The following is an 18,267-nucleotide window of genomic DNA, read 5'->3' on the forward strand; positions in this document are numbered from 1 at the left end:
ACACAGCAGGAAGTCAGCTTTCTTGGTGTCCATGGCAACTGTAAAAGACAGAAGGCACTCTTCACCCATTTATTCTCTTCAACTCTCATTTTGTCAGCTACTCTCCTCCACACCATCCACTAATGCACTGGTACTTTTTTCTACTCTACCTCCTCCACATTTTTTTTTATTTTATATTCGTTTTCCTTCTCACTCCTTGCTGTCTTGTTTCATTGTAAACTACTTCCTACTTCCTATCATAACTCTCTCTCTCTGTTCTCTCTCTCTCTCTCTCTCTCTCTCTCTGCATCTCTAATTCATTTTGTCATTGTATTTTCTGGTTTAGCAGCTGGTAGCTCAACAGGTTGACAACACTGGGGCAGTGATAAAAGGCCAGTATGAAGAGTGCCTACAGGCAGGTTGTCACAGCATAGATTGCATCTCCATACGTTCTTTCCCATCTCATTATGGACAGCCGCCTGTCTTTGCTGTGGTTAAGTGGGGTGAGGATGATGCAAATGAGGTGAAGGAAAATCAAGAAGTTCCTCTCTGAATTTCCATAAGTCATTAATTCATCATCAACACAGTATTGAAAGAGTTAATTCAGTATTCCAACCAATCAGTCAGTCAATTAGTTAATCATCAATCCAGCCAAAACATTGTACATATTGGTGGCTATGATTTCCTCCTCTGACGTGGGGAGATTAATAAAAGAACAGCCCTTTCATGGGATGAGAAACATGGTAGTCTTGGCTTGAATTGGTCATCATCAAGTAGTCAACATTTGTCACACATGCAGACACTTGTGATGCATCATCAATATGAAAAACCATGTGAGACAATGACATCACCAAGAAATGCCGTGTTTGGGGAGAAATGGAGAGGTCCAACCACAGGACCTTGTGGAACACCGGTGTGTGGGGCCCCACCAGGTGATTCTTTCACTTATAATAAGAAACTGATGTTGGAGGACTGGAACCATTGCTGTGCTGACACACTTTTCTGCTGGCACAGATAGAAACATCTGATGAAACTGGTCACTATCAAGACTGAATACAGAGAAGCTGTGAAGTACCTCTGTGACTGTGGCTGTTTTCTATGAGTGTGATGTTTTGAAGAGCATGATTGGTTGAGTAACGTCACCCAGAGTCTTCATTGGTAAAGATTTAATTGATGTGATGAATATAGATTCTCACAAAATATTCTACACCAGTTCACAAAACCAGTTAAATACTTAGAAATACACATAAACCAAAAATATATTTCATATCATATATATGATTTAAAAAATGCATATTTGTGATTAATAAGACATGTTTTAACAGCTATGTTTGTTTTTTTATATACTATTACAAGCTGGCAACGCTTTGTTCAAATGCGGTCTGATGACCCCTCTTCCATTCTGTATTCGTGTTCATTTAAATGCAAATAGGCCAGTTCCCTTGGCTTATCCTTTCATAAATTGTAATTTATTTTGTTGGGACATTCTGTAATAAGATGTATTTATTGTTTTATAGATCACTCTCTCATTTCATGTTTCCTGTGATCACAGAGATTGGGAGAGTTTCTGCCTCTGGCTTTGCAATGCTAAGAAGATGATTTCAATAAAACTATGACTGGTCTGTGTTTCATTTGTTTCATGGTTTGGATTACTTGGTGGTAATGATCTCCTGAACATGTGTTTCACGCTGAGTGAATCCTTGAGATGGAGATACTAAAAAATGTTTCCTTTGGTTTTGATATGTTTAACACTCAGAGGATTATCATCATGCAAATCACCAAAAACATCTTCCACTTCCATTGTACCTACCAGCTTATCAGAGAATGTGTGAATTGAATCAATTGATAAGAGCATACTTAGTCAACCACCTTCTAACTGTGAGGAATACTGGATTACAATAGGAAAAGAGAGCCATAGAGCTGTCTGAATGTTCTTTATAGGTGCATACACAAGAGGAAGAATAGGAAGCACTGCATTGACAAACAGATCCATCAACCACAGACAGGAGAGAACAGCATACAGTATATGTCATAGATGAGCGTCAAAAAGATTAATTACTAGTTATTTTCCACAAACTCTTACATCTGCGGCCCAAGCCTCTCTGCATTCTTTGAATCAAACAAAGAGTGGTTCGTAGAGGAGCTGTGTGGAGAGGAGGAGGAGGAGGAGGAGGATGAGATGGAATTCTCTCTCATCTCAATTGCTCTTTCTCTGCCTCTATTTTTCTCTATGGCTGAAAGAGAGGCCTTGAGGGTTTGAGCAACGGGTCTCAAAAACAAAAGGCACAAAGGCAAAGCCAATTCAAGATATTTTGGTGTGTGTGCGAGAGGGAGACAGTTCGTGAGAGAGAGAGTGAGTGAGAGAGATCACACTGTGTATATGAAGAACAGAATGCTACTGTGAGGGGGGAGGGGATAAGAAGGAAGAACTGTAAGTAAGAGGAGAAAAAACACTCAGGCAACACACAGAGTCATACGCCGTAAAGCCGACAGAGGTTGAAGAACCTGAAATGTGAAATTTGGATGATCTGACAGAAACCGGAAAATTAGAGTTTTACTCTAATGTAGAGAAATACTACAGAAATCAGCAAGTAAAGTGTATTTACTTTAATGTATAGTCCTTAAATGTTCATGTCAGTTAATTGAAGAGCAAGAAATGACGGTTTTGATGTTTAGTGGTGCATCTTGAAGATGTTTCCTTTGAGCATGAATCTCAAACAGTTTCATGTGTGCTGATACTAAGACTTTTAACTGTGAAACCATTACTCTTCCAATATGTTCAAATCGACCTGAAAAATGAAGATCGTCGTGGCCCTTTTAAAAACCTCAGGACTGCGGTAGCAGTACATTATACATGCCCTCCTCTCTTAGTGGTTGAATATGATCAGAAGCCACCTCCTGCATAGATGCACAGTTGTGTTCTACATATACAGTACATCTAAAGCTGACTGACAAAGGGAGTGTGTTCACCTGTCAGAGCAACAGCAAGTCAATTAAGGGAATCATGTTGTCTCAAATCTGCAGGAAAGTACTACAAAGGCAACATCCAATCACATAAGCAGACGACATAATAATTAGAATGGCTCTAAGGCAGCTTAGATGATGAAGTCCCTTTGGAAAGTGATGCCTGTGATGTGTGTGTTGCAGTTACAGGTAGCATAATGAGCCAGTAAGGGGCAGGTGTGCAGGCAGGTAGCAGTCATGGGGGTAATCGGCTGATGGGAAGCAGGTGTGCAGGAAACTGAGCGAAGGGGCCTAATGGGCAGGTGAGGTACAGATAACACAAAACAAAATGTGCCACAGGCGTAGGCTTAAGTTTCACATTTAGAACTGAGTCATTATGATGAAACATGATTTGCTCTCACAGTATACATACATACATACATACATACATACATACATACATACATACATACATACATACATACATACATACATACATATTATTGCTGCTTTTTCAAGCATTTCAGACAACTTGTTCAGCAAAAGCAAAAACATGAATTCATCTATTCGTCTAGTGCATCAGAAAAAAGACAATTTGTGAATAGTTTTTCATGTGAAAATCACTTTTTCACTGTTTAGTAATTCAATCAGTCATTCACTCAGCCCCCAGGTATCAGCTTACTATCCCTTGGCTTTGTTGCTGAGCTAAGACAAAAAGTTTCTCCCCTAGGTTAGTGGCCTGCAGAGAGAGAGAAAGACAGAAATATAATGCTGAGCTCAGCTTCTTCCAGCTAGTAAGCCTACTGTTATTTGCTAATTATCCGACTTACTTCTGCAGGCCAGCGTGAAGGACTGTTACAAGCAAGGCATACTGTGTCACATTGTGACAGTGGGAGCATAAGAAGTGTTGGATGAGAGCACATGAGGTAGGTTAGAGATCACACAAATCCCATCATTTGTAGGAGTTTCCATTAACAACAAGCATTTATGGTGACCCTGAAAATTATTAGAATTAACATATTACTGATAACTAACGTTTAAATACTTAAATATAAGACAGATCCACTGAGGGAATATTTTAACCCACAAGACTTATTGATGTACAGTAATTATGATGCCAGCATATTGTGGCATCTGCTGGACAGCCAGACGTGCACTAATGGTACAGGGAAACTGCAACGATGTCAAACAGGATTGTCAAGTAGTACCTACCAGACCACAGAAACAGTTTCCACACCTTTAATATCTGTGCCATTATGCATACAGCAATCAGGCCTGCATAGTCCCAAGTGTGCAAGAAATTGCCAATTCAATATTTTTAATCCAATCATCTGATCTGAAGATAAGTATCTGCTAATTAAAAAACAGGTAATTAATGTCAACCACAAAAGCATCAACATTGTAAGGGTTCCGCATTAACTGAATGGAAGCATGGCCTCAAACCTCTCTGCATGCCTGAATGCAAAATCATGTGTGAATGCTGCTAAAAATAACCACAGAGGCACAGGCTATTCTCTGTAACCAGAGAGAATTGGATTAGATAGAATTAGATATTACTCTCCCTCCATCTTGTTGTTTGAATGCCATTAACTGCCAGTGATGCACAAAATCTATGTACACCTAGTTTTTTGTGAGTGATCCACAGCATGCATGCAGTAGATAGTGTGTCGTACATCATATAGCATCGGGTGAAGCTGTGTGGATCTTTCTTCTGCATGGACATGAAGCCCAATGGTCCTCTCACTGTATCAAGACAGAAGACATTAAAAAAGCAAATTTAAATCTTTATCCAGGGACAGGTTTACTTCCTTTGCCTCAAGTTTAAACTTTTTTTTTTAACTATTTCACATCTAATATAGGCTTGAATACAGACTGCAAATCTCTACAGCTGCAATGTGGTGCTTTTTTTTAATTGTATTTACAGCAGGTAACACAGCACTGGCATGAGACACGTAACTTCAATTGGAGCACATTCTTTCGGGGTCCATCTTGCACTCTCAAGCTCCCAAAGCAAATATCATGCCGCTGTTTATGGACACAGTTTTCTGAACATGTCAGGCATTAGTTTTCCCAGTACGGTGACATGTGATTAGTTTGGAATTTATGAGAAAAGGTTGGGGGTTTCTCTCCCACAGCGCTGATTTATCTTGATTTCTGTGCAGCAGGTACTTTCCGACAATCAGGACGAGGCAGTGGCTAAAGGTAAGACCCCCATCCTACAACTATTAACCATCATTAGTGCAATTGTCAGGCAATAACACAACAGGGAGGGGACATAATGTTGAGGCCACAGTACACTTCTGAAAAACATTCACATGCAGACAGAGCTAGTTTGAGTAAGTATAAGTAGCTGAAAAGCAAGTAGCAAAATGTGACAGACCTCATAGGGACAGTTATGCTGTATTCATGAGTTAAATCATAGTCACAGGATTTAAGACATACAGTATGTGCTGTGTCTGTGTAGGGGGCACACAATAACAGGATTACTTTACTGTATGATGCAATATAACACAGCAGCTATTGTAAATGCATTTCATCCTAAGAGGTGTACAAAAGAACAGTCCAACAGCACCACAATCCATTGTCTCAAAATTACCATGGAGTTAAATCCAGATCTATTGGACTAATGAGATCAATAGCATCTGCACCGGCAGCTAACAAGACGCCCCAAGTGAGGAAATAACAATTCTGTTTAAATCTGTGCACAGTGTTTGATATTGTAAGCTTGAGGAGTGATCAATCTGTACTGTCAGTCTTAAAAGTGCAAAACATGTGAACACACCAAAGCCTTGGGGCATGCTTGACACACACAGTAGCTGAAACCACAATGCATCTACAGCTGAACCAATGAGTGGTGGCTGGAAAAGCAAAGAAGTTATTGATGGACACGCATAGTTAATGTATGCAGGTGGATCGCTACACAACAAAGAAATAATAAATATGATCGGGATTTAATCAGATAAAAAAAGTGATCTAATGAACACGTTGTTGAGGAGCCGCCTGATGAACTCACTAGAAAGACAGTGTAGGTTGATTTCCTGAACAGGAAAGTAATATTACTCAGGGACTGAGGGAGATTCATCTGCCTGTCCATCATCTCCACCTGTGTGATTGGCAGACCACAAGCTGATCAGGGAATGAGAAGTGTTGCTCTGCTAGACTGTGTGTTGCCTCAGGAGGGAGCCTCCCAGAGAGAGGTTAACACCTGCTAAACCTGCTGAAGCTCGTGGGAGGATTCTCTATAAAAAGGATTTAGTTGGGAGAGAAGAAGATAAACAGAGAACATAAATGCATGCGGACACTCACACATGCACAGCTCTCAGCTCCAGCTGACACGTCTGCCGTACTGGGCAAAGATAAACTGGCATTCATCAGAACACAGTTTGAACAATTACTGACCCCTCCGTGTCTGTTTTTGCCTGTCAGATGTCAGTGTTTTTCAGGGTATTTGACTTTCCACCTCAAGCACAGCAAGTTCTGAATTGATGCCAGCCAAATTTCTCTTTTAATAGCTCTCTAGTCTAAAATGTAGCTCTCTAATGGCTAGCATAACTGCTGGATGCCAATACAGTGGAAACTCAACTCAACGCTACATGTGATTAATGATGTGATTAATAAAGTATGTTTCTTCTTCTTCTTCTTCTTCTTCTTCTTCTTCTTCTTCTTCTTCTTCTTCTTCTTCTTCTTCTACATATAACACCTGTTGATTGTAGAGTAGAAATTGCATAATTATATCAAAAGCACAAATTATTTTGCCCTTATATTAACACTGTGTGGGTTGGGGCCTTTTGCAAAGCTTGGTTGCTCTCTGCTTCATTTAGCTATGAGGCGCTGGGGAATGTTGCTGCTTTGCTAATCATCACTGCAATTCGAGTCACAATTGCTAGTAGTCATATATTCTGTAGCAAGTTCCCAGATGTTCCAGATTTGGTCATGGCACATTATTGCAATTAGAAAAAGAAAATCCTTCTCATAAACATGAGGAAACAATAGAGCTGACATTAGCAGATTCCATCTGTCACAGTTTGATGAAGCAATCAAGGGATGATTAAAAGTTTCCTTCAAATTATTTCCTTCCTGGAGAAAAAGCACATTCATTATGGTCAACATTTCATCTTGTTAATATCTAATGAAAACAAATGATAAATTTGTTCTATACAGAAGTATTAAATGCTGAAGTACAAAATCCTGTAATTAAATGGAGATGCTACATCCAGTAAGAAGAAGGTTGCAGTTAACAACATAATGTTGAACTGCTTTGTGTGTAGCAGCCTGTGATTGATTATATTTGAGTGATATCCTCATCCTGAGGGCTGTTACCAGTGTGAATGATGCAGCAGCTATCCTCTCTGGAAGTCTGCATCTTAGTGAGAGAGCTCTCTAAGTAGACTCAGGGGAGCAGGGCAGGGCTCAGGCTCACAGTTGTGTGTCTGTGAGCAAGCATTCATCTGTTTGTGTTAATGTATGTACTTACAAGTACTGCATAATGCATATTTCTGGACTCCTATTACACAGTATGCACCCAGGGACAGTAAGCTATCTCATGTTAGTGATTGTGTTACCGTGTCAGTAATATATTATTGGGTAGAATCTGTGAGGCTGGATGTGTATATTGTGCATGTGTCCCCTGGGTTCAGTATGGTGAGCGCTACACAGCAAGCTTTACTGGCTGAATATACATACAATCATGTGCACGCTATGATAGAGTTATAAATATTTGACTTGTTCATCAACATGTAGTAGCCGTAAAAGCAGCAGTATTATATATATGTTTTTTATTTTAATGGTAAATGCATTGCAAATCAGCAGAGCAAACAGTTAACTCTTACCTTCCACCAAACGTGGTGAAAATACAGCACAGGCAGACTTTTGATACACTGACTGAATAGAATACTTTTGTAATGGTGAATTTGGATGTGGCTGTTACGTAATTGAATCATTCATGTATCTTTTGAGGCTCCATGTGATTATCCCAGGCTTTCAGCTGTCAGATCTACAGTCTTCCCCGTGTTCCCATCATAAATCTGCTCCTCCAGATCAAGACTGAAAACCAGCTGACCACTCTCTGTCTCTCAGAGGGCAGAACAACCAAGCTGAACCATTGCACCAAACCACCGGCAGCCAATCTCAGAGAGCCGATGATGATGCCCCCTCAACCCCCCACCCCGTCCCCTGCACGGCCTGTTGCCGTGGTAACCGTGCAGCAAGTACCTCCATAGTTCTTATGTCTCTGGTTATGGCTGTCTGTTTCCATTCTTAGGTGGAGGGATTGATCACTATTCTGCTCACCAGTTGTGGGATCAGGGCAGCACTGGTGCAGAAAAGCTGGGATTGGCCTGAGCTGAGACCAACTGTCTGTTTCTCACTCGACAAACCACGTGAGGGGGAAAACCTGATGAAACCACTGATTCCTTCAAGGTGAATCACAAGGAAATGGGCCACGCAGACTTGCAGGATAAAGCTAGCCCTTTTGAGACTGTTACCACTACAAAGTTATATACTCCTCTTCCATTTTTAGTCTGAATTCTTGCAAGCCAACCACCTTAAGCTTAGATTGCGTAGCAACACAGAAGTAAGCTAATCAAGAAATATTATGTTTGGGGTAGGTCTGTGAAGCACGATGTTGTCTATGATAACAGTGTTAGTCACAATGGCGGTACAACCTGTTAAGATGCAAATAACCATGACGAACAGCACTGCTGTGTCTGTAAACACAAAACAGAAAAGCTGTCTTTCGACATGGAAGCACATGGGCATTATCGAGCTGTGTTAATAACGTGCTCAAAATTATATCATGTATATCAAGAAATATTTCACCCATTCCTCCGAGTCCAGAGAGTGCACATGAGCAAAGAAGGATCCTACATGCATTTTTGGAAGCGTTTATAATATTCAGAGACCGCTTGCTGCTTGTCTTGTTTACACTTGAAAAGGCATCCTTTCAACAGCAACAAAAGATTTCTCATGAGATAGAACAATCTGTTGTCTGAGCTGAGACGTGTGCTTCCAGCGTGCTCAGAAGATGCTCTGTGTCTGAAAATTCATTTCAGCAACTCCGGTGTAACCTTCTGGATCTGACACCGTGGTCTGCAGTGCCGTTAAGTTCTCCTCATTCCAGCTCTGACGTTTCATTTGCGATCACCATCGTGTGCAGTCAGCGCTAACCTCGGAGCAAACTGCTTATGGAAGTACAGATAAAAGTATCTGGAATTCATGCTTGTTAACTTTGCTTTGGCATTACGTGCATCAACCTACATCCCATGTACTGTGGCACTTCGGTACAAATGCATGAACTGTTACAGCCATAATTATCACAGATTAACTTGTATCCTTTTGGTGTTCAGCAGTATCTTGTATGTATGACTGTGTCATTCATTCAGTAGAAAGAGCATAGCTATCAATGAAGCATTGACTTATTCTACTGATATTTGATGTACTGTTGCACTTTACATACAATTAATACAGATGGCAGAAGGAGCAAAATGTATGTATTTAAGCAGCATAAGTACAGAAGCTTGTTTGCTGATGACTATTCTTAACCCAGTTGCTTTGTCTTTGAGTCTGCCTATTCTGCTTATGACATAACCAAACACATATACGCACACTTCCCACTTTCCATGCACACTAACAATGTCAAGTGCTAACCAAGCCATAAAACAAAAATAGCTTGAACCATTTTGGTTAAAGGGAATAACACAAGAGCCAATTTAGGAGGACTTAACAGGATTTGAAGAAGTAGAGTTATATTGCCTGTGATAAAGAATTCCTTGGATGGATAGAGAGAGAGAGAGAGAGAGAGAGAGAGAGAGAGAGAGAGAGAGAGAAAACGATGTGAGAAAACATTAGTAGGAACCATTACATGCTCTGCCGCTGCTCTGAGAGCCATTAGCTTGTATAAACAGGTCATTCCTCCACTGAGCTCTACTCATTGATTCACAGATAATCCGTCTTTGCTCCTCCTGCTCACACTAACTGAGCACAGTCTGGTCAGCACTACAGTACATGTCAGCCCTGCCAAAAATGTTGTGGCAGGCCCTGAAGGTCTGTCGATTGCAGAGAATCTGCTTGGACAATAAGCATCCCCTGTTAATGGCGATGTAAGGAAAAAGCTCCCCTGTTGCTACAACCACACAACCATCACACCCCTGGTGTCCTCTCTGGGATGGTGCTGGGTAGCATGCCCGCTAGGTGTGTGATGCCTTTGTGCTTTCAGACACATTAACAGTGATATAATCTGCTAGAAGCCACGCTTTCTTTCTGTCTATGTCACGCAGATCAGGGGAGGCCAAAAGAACAGTTACAGTAATACCTACTGGGGGCTTCATGTTGACTCTGAGAGTTCATCTGTGACCATTTCCTGGATGTAGTTAACACCTACAGGGAGAGAAAGCTCACTGGAAGATGAGCTGATGTTATGAGACATCAAGATTCAGAGTGTGTGACTTTACACCTGCTTATTCAAAACTATGCTTTTCCTATTTGCTTTGTGGGTGAAATATAGCTTTTAGAGTGCAAAATAGGAGCGCACAAGAAGGAAAAAATGGGGCAAGTGAGACAGTAAAGCTAAATTTCACTTGGTCCCTATTTTGTTGTAATGGCTATTAGAATTTAAAATAGCAGAGGAACAATGTCTGCAATACTCTAATAAGACTGCGTACAAAGTACAAAGTGTACAAAGACTCCAAAAATGCCAACTTAACTGGGAATTTATTGTCCAAAAAGACACGAGCAGAGGAATAACAGCATTTCTAAAAACATGAATTAGGATGGGGTTGATGTATATCAACAGCTTATTGGTTGGACAAAGGATAATAATAATACTATCATACTGCCTGCAATTTACACTGTAATCACCTGCACTGCACATTGTTATTTCCTGCGATTTACAGTGTAATTTCTTTGTATGAATTGGTACATATCAAATACTCATCAGTTACTACTGGTATTTAAATGTAAGTACAGCAGAAGAAAACCAGATTAAGGGAAACAAGAGAGTAGCAACTGCGAATTTTAGAGGAGAGGAGACATAAATTACGTAGTATATAAGACTAATACCTACAGGGTACAGTGGTGGCAAACAGAACTGAATGGCTGACGGCAATGACATCCTGTGGTATCTATGAAGCAGTTATGGTATGATATATGTGACAAATCTGATGTGCTGCCAAAATGTAATATACTAAAGGATGAAATGAAATAAAGACAAATGATTTTACCCTTTACTTGTGGAATTTTGAACAATAATTTCTTTCTTACACATGTGCCTTTCGCAGGCAAGCTACAGCCACCCTGCAGGGATTTATTATTCCTATGTCTTCTACTTTATTGTTTGACTTGGAGCAAGAACCAGTCGAGAAATGGGTGTGAAAATTAGCTCCTAGCAGACATGTTCATCTGGCACTGCAGCAATTAATAATGGGCATAGTAGAAAACAAACTTACCAAAATACAGTAATGTAATAATGTAACATATAGATGAAGGTCATGAATGTTTAGCGTGACAGGAGGGAGCCGAATATTTATTTATATTCTTTTAATTACACACAAAGAATGAGGTATTGAAAAGATCTTGATTCTCCCCTTTTCTCTTTTTAATTACACACAAACAACAACATGTGTGGGCTGGGCTAATAAGCGTCCACTGTTTCCCCTTTGTGCTCTTTAATTATAATGTAAATACTGTGTGTGCAGCCTGGCGTAGTTGTGCACTTGAGAAAGCTAAATTGGTTTCTACTCCAGCCAACCCATTATGAGCTGCTGCTGTGCTGGACGAACACGCCTGGTAGGAACAAAATTTCAAAAGCACAGACCAATTTTTCTGCTTGTTCTTACTCCAAATCATACTATAACATAGAAGACATAATAAATCCCAAGGGTGTGGGTGTAGTTTGCCTCCTGAAGGCACACACATTTATTTTTTTTCCACTTCATCCATTCATGTATTATATTTGGTAACTGAAGAATACATTACACTGCAGTTCCTTGATAGGTACAGCACAATGTCAGTGTTGTCAGCCATTCAGCTCTCTTTACCACTGCTGTACCTAAAAATACTTTCCTTTCCTCTAAAACTCCCAACTGTTACTCCTTTATTCCCCATAGTCTTGTTTTCTCCCGCTGTACTTTTAAAATTGTCATGTCTGTCAAGTTTCAGTATGATTTTGCACATTTCATGTCTTGTCTTTCCTGTTTTATTTTGAAATCACTAACCGAGTGCCTCTGTTTTAGGTTCACTTCCTGCACGCCCTTTCCCTGTCTCATCACACCTGCTCCCTGATTGTTCTCCGCACCTGTTTCCCATCTCCCCTGATTCCCTCTTGTATTTTACCCTGTGTGTCTCAGTCTCGTCGCCAGTTCGTTGTTCTTCACGGGATTCTTCTGGGTGTTGGATCATAAACGAGAAACTATGGCTTCATAAATCACGTTGTATGGTGCACTCAGTAAATATGTAAATACATCCTAAGGCTCTGCTACGACCTCAGCTCCTCTGGAAGATAGAGACAGTCCAGCCTTGTCAGGACAGCTGCACTGCAGGGTCGTAGGAGCTGGTAAGTATTATATATGTACTTATTCACATGACAAAATGACACTGTAAATTGCAGGTTTCATGATAAAGTGTTACCAGGATAACTGTAAAGGAGTCTCCCCCAAGAAGAGTGGCTGTAAAGTAGTTTGAAGGTGAAAAGATTACACAGGGCACGACAAACACAACACTTTGTCTGTGGCTTTCCATCCTTTCTACTCTGGGGATGCACAGTAATCTAGAATTTAACAAAAATATGGACTTAAAGCAAAAAAAAAAACTTTGCTTCAGATCACAGTAGACTGTGAAAAGTCAGTTTGCCCTGTGCCAACATGTTTAAGTGAGGAAACAGAGCTTTGTCACAACCTTGAGGCCCCAAAGCTTTTGTGGAGTCTTGGCAGCGCTGAATGGACAGAGAAGTGCCGGAGGATTACCAGTAGAATGAATTAGCTACAGTCAACATCGTAACTTCACAAAATCATTTTATGTCCATCACAAGCACCCACAAAAATAATTAACTCTGCTGAGGAGGTCATGTGTTGTGTCTGCATCTCACATTTCCATGAAATTTAGTCGACAGAGAGTCCTCCGGCCTGGGAATAATTGATTCTGTTTTGGTGGCAAGCTGGATGTGGGATTCTTATCCTGAGACAATTACCCTGTTAACCATGACAATCAAAACTGTTGTTTTCAGCTATCAAACTGACAGAGAAAGAGACTAGAATCCAAACCCTAAGGGCATGTTTTCAGTGTGAGAAAACTACTTAATCCAGTATTTCAAAAATAGAAATGCTGGCTGTTGATGCAGCTCCAAGTTAGTGAAATGTTCTTCATTGGCGGGGCGTTTTACTCTTGTGATGTCTCCTAATGATCTGATTTTATGTTGTAACGCTTTGGCTGACAACAAGAAGAAAAGGCATGAGATGCATAGATGTGATGCTGGTTTTCTCTGCATCTCCTTCATTGGGACGCAGACTAATCTGGATGGATGAAAGGAAACAGCAGATCTAGTGAGAGAGGCTAAAGTTGTCTCTGGATGCAGCCATGGAAACATGCTGTTGACACACCCACATATGGATGAACCAACAAACAACTGTGTGATCTCTGTTTGGAAGGTGCCTTGAGGGAAAAATCAAAACAAATGAGGTTTGTTTAATTAGACATTATAGTGGATTATAGAATGGGCTCTAAAGAAACCAGCAAATACTTAATTACTGGCATTATATTTTAATGAACATTGTACATGGCTCATTGGAAGTGCCAATTTTAATCACCATAATGCAAACTGTGGTATCTGTGTAAGCCAGTTTATCCAAAGAGGTCTGAGACAAGGTCCAAGTGCTTGGAAGTTAAGTCTGTATATTTAGTTGAAACTGTAAACTTTGATGTGAATTGCTCTGCATTATTTAATAGTCATTTAAACATTAAGCAATACTGATAGCAACACTAAACCTGACTTTAACCCCCACTCAGTGCACTGATGGCATTGTGAGGAAGATTATCCGTCGGCAGCGGAGAAGATCTTGCTTTTGGCTGGAGGTTGTGTGTGACAGCACTCATGAAATGCAATTTTAACAGTGGGATAATCACTGAGAAATGTGTGAGCTATCACTTTAAAGCCCATATGGTTAGTTAAGAGTTTGAACTGTTGGGATGGCTGTGTTGTCATGGTAACAATGAGACCCTAAAGCAGAATTTAAACATTGAAAAATATTCAGTTCACATCGATATCTGGAGCGCGGCAGAGGGGTACACAGAGTGATACACCTTTGCATATGTACTCTGAAGCTGTAAACTGTCACATTAGTTGGTTTTTGTGTTGCACAGAAACAAAAGGCAACCATTGGCCCACGCAGTAAAAGCCATCATAGGAGGAATTTGCATTCATTCACATTATTATAATGTCCAAAGACACTAAATGTTCTCTCTGTATATTTTCAGTTCTAGCTGTTATCACATGTTAGTGAGCATTTGCCTCCACTTTGCAGCATCAGTGATTATACACAAATCAGCTGTGAGTGTGCGCAAGCGTAAGGGCCAGTATTTGGACATCACCAGTACCTGATTCCCATCAGTGCAAAGAAAACCTGACAATCCATCACACAAAGCCCTCAAGATGAAACATTAAAGATAAATATTCTGGCATGCAAAGAATGAAAAACTATGTCCGTAGCTAAGTTTAAGGCATTAAGTTTATTCTAAAGTTCATCCCAGACCTTTATGGAATTGAGATTACAGCTCACAAACACAGTGAGACAAGCATTAGAGTAAATTCAAGAACAGAGATTTAATTTCTGATATAATTTGGGATTATAATACCTGAGCTATTTAGCATGTCTGACAACCTTATTCTATTCAACATTCTATTTTTCATTTCACACCCACTCAAGCTTTAATTTACAATGACAATCAGGCTCTACAAAAGGCTCATAGTGAGCCTCAGCAGCCTTGCTGTGGATTGCCAGTCAATTTCAGATTAGTGCTCTGTGAATCTCTGCAAAATGTGTTTCCCCAGCAACAGGAAGATAACATGACAGGAAAATCATCTTGTGCTATCACTGTAAAAGGGTTTTCCTAGTCTTTGCCAGCACTAGAGAGGGGTGACAGTAAATGAAAGAGGAAAAAAATGAGCAGGACAATAAGCAGAATAGCCATTTCAGTTTTGAAATTAAACATGCATAACACTGGAGGCAGATAATGAGCCGTGCCCTCGGGGAGGCTGTCTGCAGCCTGGGGCTGATATCTTCACACAGACATGCCCTGGCTCTGCCTTACACACTATAACTGTTTATTTAACTAAATAGTCAGAATCTGCTCTAATGCTAACTGACATTTCACAGATTCCTCCTGTTTCAAGTCTGAACAGGTTATAAACTCAGCACACTGATTGTTGCTGTGGTCTATAAATTTGTGAAAAGGAGTCTTTGCAGGGCCAGCCACCATATTGATTTTCCCTCTGAGGTTTATTAGTTTATGAAATCCTATATTTTCCCTGTCTCTCTGTCTGGGCCAACGATCTGCCTGTGAGGCCAATGAAAAGGGAGCTATACTGTACCTGCATTTCCATCTTCATTTAAAGAACGGGAGGGCTGCTGTAGCCTATTCACTTCTCCCTTCCTTTTGTATGTTTTGTCGATTAATAGATTGACCCTGTCACATTCAAGAGGGCTCAGAGGCAAATCAAACCCATGTGAGCAGAATTTGCCAACTCAGTCACCCACCATCCTGGTTCCTCACAGCTTTTCCTCTCATGCCTCACTGCCTTAACAAAGCTAAAGAAAACATCTGCTCTCAGAATGAAAGACAACAATAATAATTCACTTTATGTAACCAAATCGCATTCAGTTGATGTTTTTCCCTGTCATTCAGAATAACTTAAAGGGAGAAAAATGATTGTTTAAACTGATATGCAAAAATTAGAGCTTGTCACATCATGAGACAGATGCCACACCAGTATGAGGCAAGCCTGCAATATGTGTCACACAACAATGTGAAGACTCCACTCTGTTTCTATGTGGCATGACTCATTAACAAGACAAACAAGAAAATACTGCTGGTATATTAAGCTTCAGTAACATCAATATTATCATGTAGATTACCAAAGAGGAGGAGGACAAGTATGTATGATTATTAAGAGCTTAAATTCTTACATTCCTTGATAACCATATGAGGTGCTCTCAGAAACCAGGCATATTTTGCTCCAACAGGTTTAGTTACAGTAGACAAAATTCATCACAAATAAGCTTCTAATCTTATAAATTTGAAGGAGATCAGGTACAACAACAAACAAAATGGCAAATCTAAACAATTTTAATTTATCATATAAATATTACCACAAGGTAGAGACACTGTTTGGGTTGAGAACACATTTGTGTTTTAGTATTTCAATTCAGAGGCAAAATCTTAGTTAATATATTTTCCTTCTCATTCATTCGTTCTCTAGGCTCTGCTTCAGTTGAATGTTTCCTCATATTGCTCTAAATATCAGTAAATCATAGCCGAAAATCAGAGAGCACACGTTCTCAAAAATAGAGACACTGAGTTGTTCACTTTTTATTGCTGATCTAGAAATAATCTGAAGTATCTATAATTTGACTTTCACACACTGAAGTGAAAACAATGATTAGGAAATGAAACTAAAACCCGAGAGGAGCTGATATTTTCAGAATTGGTAGTTTTCGGGATACAGATTTTTAGGCCTGGCCCGAATAATCAATTACTCAAGATTTGTAGTTAGTGGGTTAAAACATGCATGCCAAACATGAGCTCTTCTTAGAAAAGCTGCAATCTACAACCAATACCAAGCAGTGACAATACCAAGGTGATCCGCTGAGACATTTTACAGGCCCACAACAGCAATGGGCACCTGAAGATACCAAGGAAATATTCCCCAAACACTTCAAAATTCAGTGTGTGTGTGTGTGTGTGTGTGTGTGTGTGTGTGTGTGTGTGTGTGTGTGTGTGTGTGTGTGTGTGTGTGTGTGTGTGTGTGTGTGTGTGTGTGTGTGTGTGTGTGTGTGTGTGTGTGTGTGTGTGTGTGTGTGTGTGTGTGTGTGTGTGTGTGTGTGTGTGTGTGTGTGTGTGTGTGTGAGATAGGAGGTGCAGCTAAAATGTCAGAAGGCATCAGTGAATGTGATTTGTGAAGTAGAGGCCAGGGAAACTTAGATAATAGTGAAGTCAAGTCAATTCACATCAACTACTATCCTCATTAATATAAATGGGGTGGACAAAATATTAGAAACCCGCCTCAGTATAAGGCGGTACATCTCAACAGCATCACACATATAAAGTCTCTAAAATGATCATTAAATTTCCTGACATTAGGGTTTACTGCGTAGCTGTGGCACTAGACTTGAGCTGGGTGTACCCTGGCAACTGAGTGTGCTGTATTTGCAAACATGCATACACACACGCAAGCTCGCACACACACGCACGCACACACACACACATTGAGTTCATAAAGCTGAATATTCTGAAGCCCCAAAATTGATTGAGGTTATGAGCCACATTCCTGATAATGTCTTCTGATCAGATTTGGTAGAAATGTGCCAGCATGGATCTACAGTAGGAATTTTAATGTCACGTCAGTGAGTTGGTCAGTCAGTTCACCACTTTGGTCCAGACTGAAATATCTCAACAGTCATTGAATGGACTGACGTGACATTTTGTGCTGCCATCCATGGTCCCTTTTCTTTTCCTCTTGCACCATCATTAAAATTTGATTTATGGTTTTGAGTGAAATGTCTCAACAATTATTAGGTGATTTCCATGACATCTGGTTCTGGTTCACTCATTCTTAATGTCCTCAAAATGAATTGTAATAACTTTGTTGACTGTTCATCTCGTGCCATTAGATGAGTTTTTCCACTTTGTGCAGTAATTTGTTATATGACAAAATACATCCCCTTCATCCTCAGCTGTTCTTTGTGTTTGGCATTAATTAGCAAGTGTTAGCATGCTAACACACTAAGACAGTGAGCACAGTGAATGTTATACCTGCTAAAAATCAGCATTTTGCTAATCATCATGAGCATGTTACCATGGACCTCTGTCTCTGGTATATGGTATGGTATTTGATCTGCACACAGATGTTCACAAAATTATAATTAAAGCCATTTTTGCACATTTGGTCCACAGTGTTGTCTTCAGTGGTCTAATCAGTGTTTCTGACTGAAAGACAAGGGTTTGATCAAGATGCGAATTACTTTATACGAAACAAGCAGAGGCTGATGACTGTTACTGTAAAACCTCTTAGACATAAACCCGCCGTACACTGCTTTCACCACACAGTGCTGTGCCTGAGGCATAAATGAGGACAGGGTG

The sequence above is a fragment of the Chaetodon trifascialis genome, chromosome 1 (assembly GCF_039877785.1).
Source record: "Chaetodon trifascialis isolate fChaTrf1 chromosome 1, fChaTrf1.hap1, whole genome shotgun sequence".
Classification (NCBI taxonomy): domain Eukaryota; kingdom Metazoa; phylum Chordata; class Actinopteri; order Chaetodontiformes; family Chaetodontidae; genus Chaetodon; species Chaetodon trifascialis.